Genomic DNA, 14,534 nt, shown 5'->3' on the forward strand with positions numbered 1-14,534 from the left:
CTTCTCATGCTCTTGTTTGCTGTTTAATCACAGGACTTTCAACACTATTCCCAAACCAATTTGTCACACACTTTGCTTCCAAAAGGAGAACAGAATTTTGATATTCCCCTTTTTGTCTCTACATTACTACCACATTTAGACAGGACATGGTCACGGCTAAGCTACAGAGTATCTAAAAAATGTGTTATCCACTCTTTTCTATACCGTCTACAGCAAGTTTAGAGCTGCTATGAAAAGGACCTGAACTTAAACCAAGTTTAAGAAATAACAGACAATGGAGTCAAGTACAAAAACTCCAAAAGACTGTTCTCTCTGGTTTCATCACTGTTTTCCCTGAAGATCATGTCTCACACCTCCTAAAATTAAAATGTCTCTTCCCTAAAAGTCAACTTTAAGAATTCATTTCTCCTTTACTTTACTGAAGCACACATACTGATTAACATGAAGCATACTGATTAGGAATGCCCTGTAAGAGTGTTAAATTAGCAAAAACCTTCTACATGAGGTCTGTGTCAAGATTTATCCAAGAGCGGAAGATTCTCTCCCTCAGAGACCCATTCTCCCAGCAGTAATGCCATCACCATCAAGCTATCACACTCACTATATATTCAAATGTTCTTTCCATGAAACTACAAGTCTTGACAACCATTTACAGTTCTCATTAACTCCACTAACGCCCCAAAGGCTGAATGACAACTATAACTCTGCCCCCCTGCCTGAGTATCATTACTACAAATATCAAGTATGTTCTATCTAAAAGGGCCAAATGAAAAGAAGCACTTTCTACGGCGCCTGGGTGGCTCAGTTGGTTAAGCATCCAACTCTTGATTTCAGTTCAGGTCATGATCTCAGGGTTTCATGAGTTCGAGCCCTGTGTCAGGCTCTGCACTATGTACAGAGCCTGCTTGGGATTCTCCCTCTCCTCCTCTCACTCTGCCACTCCCTGACTTGTGCTCTCTCTCTTGCAAAATAAATAAATAAACGTTAAAAAAGGTGGGGAGGAGGGCCTCTGGGTGGCTCATTCAGTTAAGCGTCCAACTTCAGCTCAGGTCACGATCTCCTGGCTTGTGGGTTCAAGCCCCATGTTGGGCTCTGGGCTGACAGCTCAGAGCCTGGAGCCTGCTTCTGATTCTGTCTGTCTCTCTCTCTCTCTCTCTCTGCCCCTCCCCTGCTCACATTCTGTCTCTCTCTCAAAAGTAAACAAACACTTAAAAAAATTAACAAAAAAAAGCACATTCGGAGTTATTTATCTTCCTGCTTTTCATTTATACCCTGAATACATAAACTGAAGTTTATATCTCTGTATTAAGCTATTTGCCAAGAGTGGCCACCCATTAGAAGTCTTTAAGACATTCACAAGGTTCCCAAAGGCATACTTATAGTAAATGCTACAATTACCAAAAAAAGAAAAAAGAAAAGAAAAAGAAAGAAAGAAAATTAAACTACAACTGACTTTGCTAACAGACCCTTATACCACCTCTCATATCTGATTTCAGACTATCCTCTGATTCACCAACCTGTCTGCATTCAGAGGAATGTGACAAAATGCCCAAGACTTTAATACAGATACCACAGGTGAGCACAAACATTTTATCCTTAGCACACACTGTGGAGGTTAATAAGCAGATAGATGATTTCAGTTATTGCCTGCCCCATATAGTAACAAAACATTCATCCTTCAATAGCCATACTCTTACCCAATGAGCAAATTTATTTTGTATTCACAAAGAATCACCATGTCCACAATTCAAATCTACACATAATAATGGAAATTTTCACTCTCTACATTGCATATTTCTGAATTAGTTGAATTTTTCAATGATTTCTTTTTTTGTGGTAAGACAAGATATCTAGTATGGAAATTAAATCCACATATAATTAGTGTCCAAAGTGCAGTAGACTTTATGTCCTTATTCTCAGGAAAAATTCCTCTTAATAAACCCAAATATATTGAAAAATGTTCTTAGCAAGCATATCCACCAAGTTGATTTTTTTCCCTCTGACCACAAAGATTATGTTGAAAATTATTTTTAGATTTAGAAAAAAGGTTTGTGGTATTTTTTTTTTTTAGTATAGAAGGAAACAAAATCACATACAAGTATAACTAGTCCATTTTTAAAAACAGGAATACACAAATGGAAAAATATTGAGTGAATCCATTCTCAAAGAATTCTGGTAGGTGCTACCAGGAATACAAAACTGAGTAAGGCACAATACATACATAACCGTCACAGAGAATAAAAAGAGGTACAAAAAGCTATGAAGCTTCAAAAGAGAAGCTTTGATAATATTCAAAAAAAATGGTGGTAACCACAATCAGAATCTCAGTAGAAATTGTCTGGTAAAGATAGATTTGGGGATATAAAGGATTTCTGAAGCCAAAGGGTAAGAGAAACTCTGCAGGACAGACAGGAAGTGAAAAGAAGTGGAGGGTGAGGCACCTGGCAATGGCAATATTAAAGGAATGAGCACAGGAGGAAGATCCACTGAGGCAAACCTGGAAGGCGGAAAAAAGGTCAAGAGAGAATAACATCACTGAGGCCAAGTCCAGAGAGAGCATCTCAGGAGGTGGTGAACTGGTCCACAGCATCCAACACATTTTTAACAACCAGACTTAGTAGAAGTGGTTTTAATAAGGAAAAAAGGGTGGTAACCAAACCACAGAGATTTTAGTAAGGAATGATTAAAACACACACACACACACAATAAGCAGGAATATACCACAAATGTACACTATTCTTTTGAGAGTGTGAGTAAAGAAAAGCAATTGTATCACAGAAGGCCTTAGAAATATTTCCAAATTAATATTTGCAATCCCTCATATAAGTCCATGAGATCTATTACATCACTGCCATTATCCAACACCATTTCATTTTCACTAAAACTGAATGTAGAGCCCAAAAAGGGAATGGAGAAGACCAAATAACCAGTTGTTCACTGACCCACTTAGGGTCAGTGACCACGTCCAGATTCGTCCTCTGGAAATTTTGGCATTGGAACAAAGACTGACTCAGTCAGAGCTGGCAAGCAGCACTGAACCATGCACAAGAAAGACTGGCAAAAGAAAATGCTGAGGACAAAGCAGGACTGCAAGGAAGACAGAATGACCAGCCTGGCCCCTAAGAGCGAGAAATGGGGAAAGCAGTCTTGGCTCAGCATTGTCAAAGGGTCCCACCCATCTTGCTGTTTTGAACTTTGAGTGTCTTGTATCCTTTCAACAAAAGCTAGTTAGAAAGGAAATCTCCTTGCAAACAACAGAGCCATAACTAAAATAATTATAAACATTCTTCCTACTCTGACAGCATATAGATTACTAATTTTTTGATTATGCTACATAATGCTACAGTGAACATTTCCAAATACTAATTCTTATTTTCAGTTCTAATTATTTCCTGAGAATATATTTTTTATGTGGAATTGTAGGCGAACAGATATAAATGTTAAGGTCCTTGACAAACTGCTCCGAAAAGGTTATTCTACATAATAGCAATTTACTCCAACAGCCACAGGGTACATAAATATGGAGAAGTGCAAAATTTTAAGACTTATGATGCTATCTTCAGTATTAACCGTACATTTCTAGGCAAAAGGGTTCCACTTACCCTTTTGTCAATGTAAATCAAACACCCTTTTCCTTTTACCTCAAAGATTACATCTCCAAAACAATCCCTTTTCATCATTAGTCAGATGACTACATTCGTCAAACCATGTTTCTCCTAATACTTAAGTTTGCAAAATTCACTTTCATTTCCTTTTGGAAAAAAACAAAACAAAACTTTACTGAGGTATAGTTTACATACCATAAGATTCATCCACTCTAAATACATAATTCAGTGATTTGGGTAGACTTACAAAGTTGCACAACCATCACCACAATCCAGGTTTAGAACTTTTTCATTACCCTAAAAATTCTCATGAGCTCATTTGCATTCAATCCTTGCTCCCACTACCAACCCCAGGCAACCACTCATCTGTTTTCTGTGTTTACATAGATTTGCCTTTTCTGAGCATTTCCAATGAATGGAATCATATTATATGTAGTATTTTCTAAGTCCTCACATCACTCAGCATAATTTTTTGAGGTTCATCCACATTGTAGCATGTACTTTGTTCCTTTTTTATTGCTAAATAGTATCATACTATATGTATATATATACAACATTTGGTTTATCCATTCACCAGTTAATGGATATTTCAGTTGTTTCAGTTTTTGTCTAGTATGACTAATACCACTATAAACATTTATGTGTATGTTTTTGTGTGAACATAGATTTTCCTTTCTAATGAGTAGACACCTAAGTATGGAATGGCTCAGTCATATAGCATATATTTCTGTTTTAGGTTCATGTTTAACTTATTAAGAAACTGCCAAACTATTTTCCCAAATGGCTCTACCCCTTTACATTCCTACACTCTGCTTTTTAATATGCCCATGTGGCTAGTCATATTAGCCCATGTGAGAGTCAGATTTTCTGCATGGTAAACTCATACTTACCCACAGGTAAGTACAGCATTCTACAAGTGAATACTTATCATAGTTCAAAAGAGGGTATGTGATATGGTAGCTCACCACTTCCAACAACTAAATACCACAAGACCACTTCTCCATCCCTTATCAGAGATAGGAAAAGACAATATAAGAACATGGTCACACACCATCTTTAACTTCCTCTGCACAAGTACTCAGAATCTCAAAACCATGATATAAACAACAGTGTTAGTTAGAAAGACTGGTGGTGGGGTGTCCAGCAAAACTGAGAAACTGTAGTTAAGAACTTTTTTACTGTAAGCAAACAAAACAATCAGCAAAACTAAACGGCAAATGTCAGAATGGGAGAAGATATTTGCAAACGACATGTCAGATAAAGGGTTAGTATCCAAAATCTATCAAGAACTTATCAAACTCAACACCCAAAAAACAAATAATCCAGTGAAAAAATGGGCAAAAGACATAATAGACACTTTTCCAAAGAAGACATCCAGATGACCAACCAACGCATGAAAAGATGCTCAACATCACTCATCATCAGGGAAATACAAATCAAAACCACAATGGGATACCACCTTACACCTGTCAGAATGGCTAACATTAACAACTCAGGCAACAAGAGATGTTGGCGAGGATGCAGAAAGAGGATCTTTTTTGCATTGTTGGTGGGAATGCAAGCTGGTGCAGCCACTCTGGAAAACAGTATGGAGGTTCCTCAAAAAACTAAAAACAGAACTACCCTACGACCCAGCAATTGTACTACTAGGCATTTATCCACAGGATACAGGTGTGCTGTTTCAAAGGGACACATGCACCCCCATGTTTATAGCAGCATTATCAACAATAGCCAAAGTATGGAAAGAGCCCAAATGTCCATTGATGGATGAATCGCTAAAGAAGATGTGGTGAGTATATACAATGGAGTATTACTCGGCAATCAAAAAGAATGAAATCTTGCCAATTGCAACTACGTGGATGGAACTGGAGGGTATAATGCTAAGTGAAATTAGTCAGAGAAAGACAAATATCATATGACTTCACTCATATGAGGACTTTAAGAGACAAAACAGATGAACATAAGGGAAGGGAAACAAAAATAATATAAAAACAGGGAGGGGGACAAAACATAAGAGACTCTTAAATATGGAGAACAAACAGAGGGTTGCTGGAGGGGTTGTGAGAGGGGAATGGGATAAATGGGTAAGGGGCACTAAGGAATCTGTTCCCTGAAATCATTGTTGCACTACATGCTAACTAATTTGGATGTAAATTTTAAAAAATAAAAAATAAAACAAGTTTAAAAAAAAGAACTTTTTTACTATAAAGGGAGCTCTTCTAATAGTGAAAACTACACAAATGCCTCCATAAAATAATGTTTTAAGGTTCATCCATGGTGTAGCATAGACTGAGATCCTGTTCCTTTTTACTACAGAATGGTACTACATTACAGGGATATAAAACTATCTGATGCTCAGGAAAGAGTGGCATGCAACTCCTGAGTCCACAGCAGCAAATCATTAAGGGGTACACTGCCCCAAGGCTAAGAGCATTAGGCATCAGTCTGAAAAATCCTGACACAAAGATGTCAGGTACCATACCTCAACAGCCTGGAACATGAACAGACCCCACTGGGAGATATAAGATACCACCAAACAGAGAGAGAATGATGTCCTTTTGTGAAATACCTCAATGATCATATTCTTCTCCTAATTCCTGAACAAGAAGGGAAGGATGGAGATGGAGACAGGAAATGTAAAGAACCGAAAGGTATAGACTAAACTGCAGGATAATGGGTCTATTATTATTTTTGATACCTCACACTGTTTTTTAAAATTTTTTTATGTTTATTTATTTTTGAGACAGAGACAGAGAGAAACAAAGCATTAGTGGGAGAGGAGCAGAGAGGGAGACACAGAATCTGAAGGAGGCTCCAGGCTCTGAGCTGTCAGCACTGAGCCTGATGCAGGGCTCGAACCCACAGACTGGTAGATTATGACCTGAGTCAGACACTTAACCAACTGAGCCACCGAGGTGCCCCTGGAGGTGTGTGTTCATTTAGTCTACCTTCTTTATTAAGTCATTTGAAAATATACCTTTGTTTACTTACCAATGGGGAAAATTCCAAGTAGGAAAGAGTCAATTTTGAAAATACCAGTTGCCAAAGATGCTAGTGAGGACCTAAAATATAATCGTACTTAAAAAGATAATAAAAAGAATATGTCAATGCTTAATTTCTTTTCCTTCTGCATATATTTAAAGAGAATGAGGGTCGCCTGGATGGCTAAGTTGGTTAAGCTTCTGACTTCGGCTCAAGTCATGATCTCACGATTCGTGGGTTAGAGCCCTACATCAGGCTCTCTGCTGACAGCTAAGATCCTAGAGTCTGCTTCAGATTCTGGGTCTCCTTCTCTCTGCCCCTCCCCTGCTTGTGTTGTGTGTGCATCTCTCTCTCCCAAAAATAAGTAAACATTAAAAAAAAAAATTTAACGAGAACGAAACCGTGGTGACTATTCAAGAGAACCTGTGAAGGCACTCTGCCCCATTCACACATATAATAAAGTGTACTTGGGTACATGGGAGTACGTGATAAAATAAAGTTTGGGAAAGAGAGGGAATGAACTAGAAACAAAAACAATTAGTGAACTACACCAAAAAACAAGAGTCAAGAAAAGGAAATGAAGATCAGTTTTTTTAAAGCACTGAATCTTTCTTTTGCTGTAAACAATTCAGAACAGTCACCTTATATATAACATACCCTCATGTTAACAGAGCACTGATATGAGTATATTTCATTAATATTAATCTTTACTGAAGAGATGGTTTTTTTAAAAATTAAAAATAATTTAACCAACACAATAAATTAGAACTTAAATTAACCGAAACTAGAACATTTTCCTATTTTAAAACTACCACTAAATCTTAAAGAAAGAACTCTGAAAAGCTTAGTATTAACTACCTTTGAACACAATTCTGTATACAAATCAAAATGTTAAAGAATTCCGTCTGTAACAGAAGTCTTATGAATTCAAGAAATTTAAGGAAGATATAAAAATAACTGTTATTTTTGTCAACATTAAGGGATATTATAATTCAAATAGAGAAGGTAAAATCTCAAAGCCTTGAGTACCATTTCTTTAATAAACAAGCAATCATTCAACAATTAAGTGGGTTCCTACTACTCTGTACCAGGCACTAGTTTGAGGCAAGGAGGAACCAAGATTCAGCACAGATCTTATAGGGTCAAGTTCTGGATTCATTTTGATTTTTTTTTTTTCTTTTTGAGAGAGAGAGAGACAGAACAGGAAAGGGGCAGAGAGACAGAGGGAGACACAGAATCTAAAGCAGGCTCCAGGCTCTTAGCTGTCCACACAGAGCCTGATGAGGGGCTCTAACTCAAGAACTGTGAGATCATGACCTAAGCCAAAGCTGGACACTCAAGTGACTGAGCCACCCAGGTGCCCTTTATTTTTTTTTAATGTTTATTTATTTTTCAGAGAGAGAGAAAAAGAGAGAGCAAGCAGGGAGGGGACAGAGAGAGAGAGGGATACAGAATCCAAAGCAGGCTGCAGGCTCCGAGCTGGAGCCCAAGTCAGACACTTAACTGACTGAGACACCCGGGCACCCCTGGATTCATTTTGAAAGTAGAGCCAATAGTATTTAATGAAGGATGGGCTGGATATAAGTGTGATAAAAGAGGAATCACGAATGACGCTGATGTTTACCATGTGAGAGACCAAAAGTTTAAAGTTAAATTAACTTGGGGAAGGGGTGGGGGGGGGTGGTGCCTGGCTGGCTCTGTCAGTAGAGCATGTGACTCTTGATCTTGGGATTGTGAGCTTGAATCCCACACTGGGTGTGGAGCCTACTTAAAAAAATAAAATAAAATAAAATCTTAAAAAATAATAATAATAAAGTTAAATTAATTGAGACAGGGAATATTGGAGACTGAATATCAGAGCGGGCAACAGATAGCTCCAAGAGTTGAAACTTGGATGTACTGAGTTTGAGGTGCTCATTAGTAGACATATCCAGTAGACAGTTAGCCAGTAAGCCCACTGAGGGAGAGGTCCAAAATGAAGATATAAATTTGTCACAGAGGTGGTTTTCAGAGCTATGAAACTGGATGAGATCACCAAGAAATTGGTACAGATCGAAAAGAAGACCAAAGAACTGATACCCAGAGCACTCCAAAATTAAAAAGTCAGGAGGAGAAGGAACTTGAAAAGAATAAAGAGAAAAGGCAGCCAGTAAGGCTGAATTAAAAGTAGGGGAGTATAGAAAATCCCAAAGAATCTATCCCAAAACTCCTAGAACTAGTGTGTGTGTGTGTAGCAAGGTCAATCACAATCTATATAGTAGCAATGGACAATTAGAAGCCAACAATACCATTAATAACAGTTCAAAAAACTTAAATACTAAGTTATAAACCTAAGTAAGTATATGTAGGATCTATATGCTGAAAACAACAAAACACTGATGAAGGACTGTTTTTCCTAAATAAATAGAAAGACATCATCTTCATGGATTGGAAGATATAACAAGTTCAAGATGTCAATTCTCCCCAAATTGAGCTACAGCTTTAATGCAATTATTATCAAAATTCCAGCCATATTTTTTTTGTAGATACACTGATTCTAAAATTTATGTGGAAAGACAAGGGAAACAGCTAAAACAAGTCTAAAAAAAAAAAAAAAAAACCCAAAGCTAGAGGACTCACACTTCCTGAAATTTACTGAGAAAAATGTACCTATTTTTTTCTCCATTTGATTTTTAGCTACTCAATATATATTTTTACCACCCAAAATAAAGCTACAGTAAGACATGTGGTATAAGAGGAAGGAAAGATATATATAGATAGATAGATATAGATATAATATATAGATATAGATATCTATAGATATAGATATCTATATATATCTCTCTATATATAGATATCTATATCTATCTCTCTATATATAGATATCTATATATATCTCTACATATATAGATATAGATATATCTCTCTATATATAGATATCTATATATAGAAATCTATATCTATAGATATTATGTCTATATCTATATATTATATCTATATATATATAAAGCAAGAACAAAGTCCAGAAATATATCCACACAAGTATAGCCAACTTTTTTTTTTTTTTTTTTTTTTTTACAAAGGTACAAAAGTCAGTCAGTGGACAAAGGAGGGTCTTTTCAGCAAATGATATTCAAACAATCGGTTATTCATACACACATAAAAAAAATGAACCTCAATCTAACTTCTTACTTCATATAAAACTTTACACAAAATGGATCACAGAGATATACAGAACAACACAGAAAGCTCTAAACTTTTAGAAGAGAACATTTTTTTGAGAGAGAAAAAGAGAGTGTGAGCAGGGGAGGGGCTGAAGGGGAGAGGGAGAGGGAGAGGGGGAGAGGGGGAGAGGGGGAGAGGGGGAGAGGGAGAGGGAGAGGGAGAGGGAGAGGGAGAGGGAGAGGGAGAGAGAGAGAGAGAGAGAGAGAGAGAGAGAGAGAGAGAATCTTAAGCAGGCTCCATGCCCAGTGTGGAGCCCAAGGTGGGGCTCAATCTCACAAACTGTGAGATCGTGACCTGAGCTGAAATCAAGAGTCGGATACTTAAGCAACTGAGCCACTCAGGCACCCCTAGAAGAAAATATTTTTAAAAGTCTCTGTAATAGGATTAAGTGAAGAATTCTTAGACATAATACCAAAAACGCAAGTCTATAAAAGAAAAAAATACCAGTAAACTTGATACTCCAAAATTTAAAATTTTTACTCTCAAAAGACATTTAAGAGAATGAAAAGACAAGATACAGACTGGGGAAAAATACTTGTAAATCACATATTCAACAAAAGACTTTACGCACCCAGAATAAATGAAGATCCACAGTTAAAAATATTAATAATAATAATAATAATAATAAATAAAAATCTCAACAGAAAATGAGCAAAAAACTGAACATACACTTCACCAAAGAGGATACATGGGTATGCAGCAACCACATGAAAAGACGTTCAACATCAATAGCCATCAGAGAAAAGCAAACTGAAGTCCCAAGGACACATCACTACACACCAATTAGAATAGCTAAAATAGGGGCGCCTGGGTAGCTCAGTGGGCTGGATGTCCATCTTCAGCTCAGGTCATGATCTTGCTGTTCTTGAGTTAGAGCCATGCATCAGGCTCTGTGCTGACTGCTCAGAGCCTGGAGCCTGCTTCAGATTCTATGTCTCCCTCTCTCTCTGTCCCTTCCCCACTCAGTGTCTCTTTCTCTCTCTCAAAAATAAACAAACATTAAAAAAAGGAAAAAAAAAGTGGCTAGAATAAAAATACAACATTAGTGCTGGGGAAGATGCAGAACTAGTGGACTATACATTTCTGTTAAGAATGTAAAATGATGTAGAAAATAGTTTGGCAGTTTCTTAGAAATTTAAACATACATTTATTAAAAGACTCAGCAATTCCACTACTAGGTATCTACCCTAGAAAAATGAAAACTTATATTCACCCATTCAAGTATAGCCAACTATTTTGTTGTTGTTGTTTACAAAGATACAAAAGCAATTTAATGGAGAAAGGAGAGTCTTTATGGCAAATGACGTTGGACTAAATAATTGATCATCCATACACAGATACAAAAAAATGAACCTCATAGAGCTTTTCTTGTAATAGTCAAAAACTGGAAATAACCAAGATGTCCCTCAGACAAACAGAAAAATAAACTGTGATACATTCATGTATTACTCAAAAGTAAAAAAAAAATCAATTATCAATGCGCTCAACAACTTATACAGATCTTAAGGGCATACCAGGGATTAAAAAAAAAAAAAGGTCAATTTCAAAAGGATATATACTGCATGAATCCATTTATATAACATGATTGACAAAATTATAGTGATGCAGAATAAATCACTGGTTGTCAAGTATTAGGGACTGGGGGAGGGTGTGACTAGAAAGAAACAGTCTGAGGGAGTTTCTCTGTGGTGATCAACAGTTCTGAACAGTTACACGAGTCTATACGTGTGATGTCATAGAATTTTACACACACACACACACACACCAAAAAACTGCATGTAGAAACTGGTGAAATCTGATTAAGGAGTGTATATTAGTTAATAATACTCAGAATTTTATCACAGTTATCAAACAAGTTATCATTGGAGGAAGTTAAGTCAAGGGAAGAGGGAACTCTGAACTATTTTTGTAACTCGTATGAGAGTCTAAAATTATTTCAAAATAAAACATTTTTAAGTGTTTTTTTTTAATGTTGCTAATAGATCAAGTAAGACAAAGACCACTAGACTTAACAATTTATAAACTGCTGGTGACTGACAGGAACTGTTTCCATCAAGGTGATGATTAGAGAGCAGAATGCTTAAAACTCAAACTGTGGAGGGTTTTAAGTTATCGGAAATGGCATCAACTAGGACATGATCACAGAAGTTAAACGGTTGATGCTGATTCATAGGGGCACATGTACCCCAATGTTTACAGCAGTGCTTTCAACAATAGCCAAATTATGGAAAGAGCCTAAATGTCCATCAACTGATGAATGGATAAAGAAGATGTGGTTTATATATACAATGGAATACTACTTGGCAATGAGAAAGAATGAAATCCTGCCATGTGCAGCAACGTGGATGGAACTGGAAGGTATTATGCTAAGTGAAGTAAGTTAGGCAGAGAAAGATATCATATGGTTTCACTTATATGTGGATCTTGAGAAACTTAACAGAAGACCATGGGGGAAGGAAAGGGCAAAAAAATTGTTACAAACAGAGAGGGAGGGAAGCAAACCATAAGAGACTCTTAAATACAGAGAACAAACTGAGAGTGGGTGAGGGGTTGGGGGAAAGGTGGAAATGGGTGATGAGCATTGAGGAGGGCACTTGTTAGGATGAGCACTGGGTGTTGTAGGTAAGTGATGAACCATGGGAATCTACCCCAAAAACCAAGAGCACACTTTACACACTGTAATGCTAGCCAAATTGGATAATAAATTATATTAAAAAAAAATTAGAAGTTAAATGGCTGAAACAGACAATGAACTGGATCTTTGAAGTTGAAAAGTTAAGGGAATTGAGAATTTCTTACCCAATTTGGGGAGGGGGAGGATCAGCTTATTCTTCAAAAATTCTCAAGGAGGCTACTGAACTATATCAAGTACAATAAACCACCAGATGTTCTTCTAGAGTTGCTCAAAGGTCTACAGTAAAGTTTATGAAAGCCCTAAACAAGTAGTAAAGTTAGACAATGGGAAACGATTGAGGAAAAAAAATACATGCAAAGCATTTTGCTTCCACTTAAAAGGTGAATAATTGAGAGTACCTTTCTCCAAAATACAACACCAAAGTGGTTTACATATTATACTAGGAGCAAAATCAGTTAACCCTATCCTTAAGAACAAGGTCAGACTTTGAAACCAGTATGATGTTTGCATCAGTGAAACAAGCCCTCTTCTCATGGCTTTCTGATAGACACAAAAGCATCCTTTTTCAAGTTAGAGAAATACATATGAACAGATTAAGTGACTTACATAAAGTCACACTGAATTTCAGGAATGGAGCAAAGAATCAGATTCACATTTTCACTCTTAAAAGAGTTTAGATGAGGATTCAGAAACTGTTCCAGCAGATAAAGTCAACATAGACAGACAAGCTTCACTGCAAGGTTTAGTGGCTATCACTAACCCAAGCTTCCTGCCACTCTTCCCTAATCTAATCTTCACCACCTTGATTCACATTCATAACTACAACTAATAAAAGAAAATCAAAATCAAAGAGTTGTACTCTTTTGGGCTTACCCACTTTCATCAAAACAGACCCACTCCACACTGAAGACAATGAAGTACTGTCAAAAAGAATGTGATCTACAGAGTAAGGTAGATTTGAGGTTAATATCCCAACTCCACCCTTTGATAGCTATAAAGGAAAAACACCTACAAGCCTCAGAGAACTGCTAGGAGGAGATTTTTAAAAATCTCTAACATTGTAATAATTCATACACAAAAGCCACAAAAGAACACAGCCTTCCATTTACCCTATAGGAAAAAAATTCTAAGCCAAACAATGAGCAGCCAAACTACAATAATTTCAAAGAGAATAAGCAAAATTCTATAGTAAACAAAATGGATGCCTTTCCAGTTACTCTTTTTTTTTTAAGTTTATTTATTTCTTATGAGAGGGAGAGAGAGAGACAGAGAGAGAGAGCGCACGCACACAAGCGAGGGAGGAGCAGAGAGAAGGAGACACAGAATCTGAAGCATGCTCTAGGCTCTGAGCTGTCAGCACAGAATCCTCTGCCAGGCTCTAACTCACAAACTGTGAGATATCACTTAATCTGAAGTCGGACCCTTAACCAACTGAGCCACCCAGGCACCCAATCAGTTACTCTTTTCATCTCCTTGCCCCATGATTTTCTTATTGGGACACATGAAACAGAAATAATCTCCACGCTGGAGATAACAGGTAACAGATAATCTGCTAAAATTAAACAAGGGTATACTCCCCACCCCCAAGTTACAGAGAAATTATATAAAAATTATACAGAAATATTTTTTCTCTCTCTCTCAAATTTTGAGAGCTCCTCGAAGAATGCTTTTAGGTATATCAGAAGATTAACATTCAAGTGTAAGAATGTATAGAACACGTATGTGTATTTAACTAAACACACAACTTGTACACTGTGCTTCAAAACTACCACATGTTCTACTGAGAAAATCACTGAATCACTAGACCATGCATCCCACTTTTCTTGCCCTGCCAGTGACCTCTGCTTATAATCCCTCTAGATACAACAAGATCACAAATTGGATTTCCACCCCCACCCTCTAAGCCAAGACAACCACACCTGTGGAAGAGCTATTGGAAAGTAGCTTAATTAAAAAGACTCCTCTCGGCTGCTACCCACTGCGGTGAGCAGCTACTGATAAGGCAGCAACTGGGACCTGCTTTCCAAAAAGAAGCTATTCGGACACAATGCTCTGAACTGGTGTTGACTGTTCACAAGCCAAAACCACAAGTAAAAACACAAGTGTTG

The 14,534-nt window shown here is 37.1% G+C and overlaps 1 protein-coding gene across 3 annotated transcripts in view; it reads right to left on the bottom strand.

Moving 5' to 3' along the window:
* The window catches only part of PLPP1 (phospholipid phosphatase 1), an 88,408-nt gene that overhangs the window by 35,523 nt on the left and 38,351 nt on the right, over window positions 1-14,534 (bottom strand). The window lies entirely within an intron of this gene.

Source organism: Panthera tigris, chromosome A1, assembly GCF_018350195.1.
Source record: "Panthera tigris isolate Pti1 chromosome A1, P.tigris_Pti1_mat1.1, whole genome shotgun sequence".
NCBI classification, from domain to species: domain Eukaryota; kingdom Metazoa; phylum Chordata; class Mammalia; order Carnivora; family Felidae; genus Panthera; species Panthera tigris.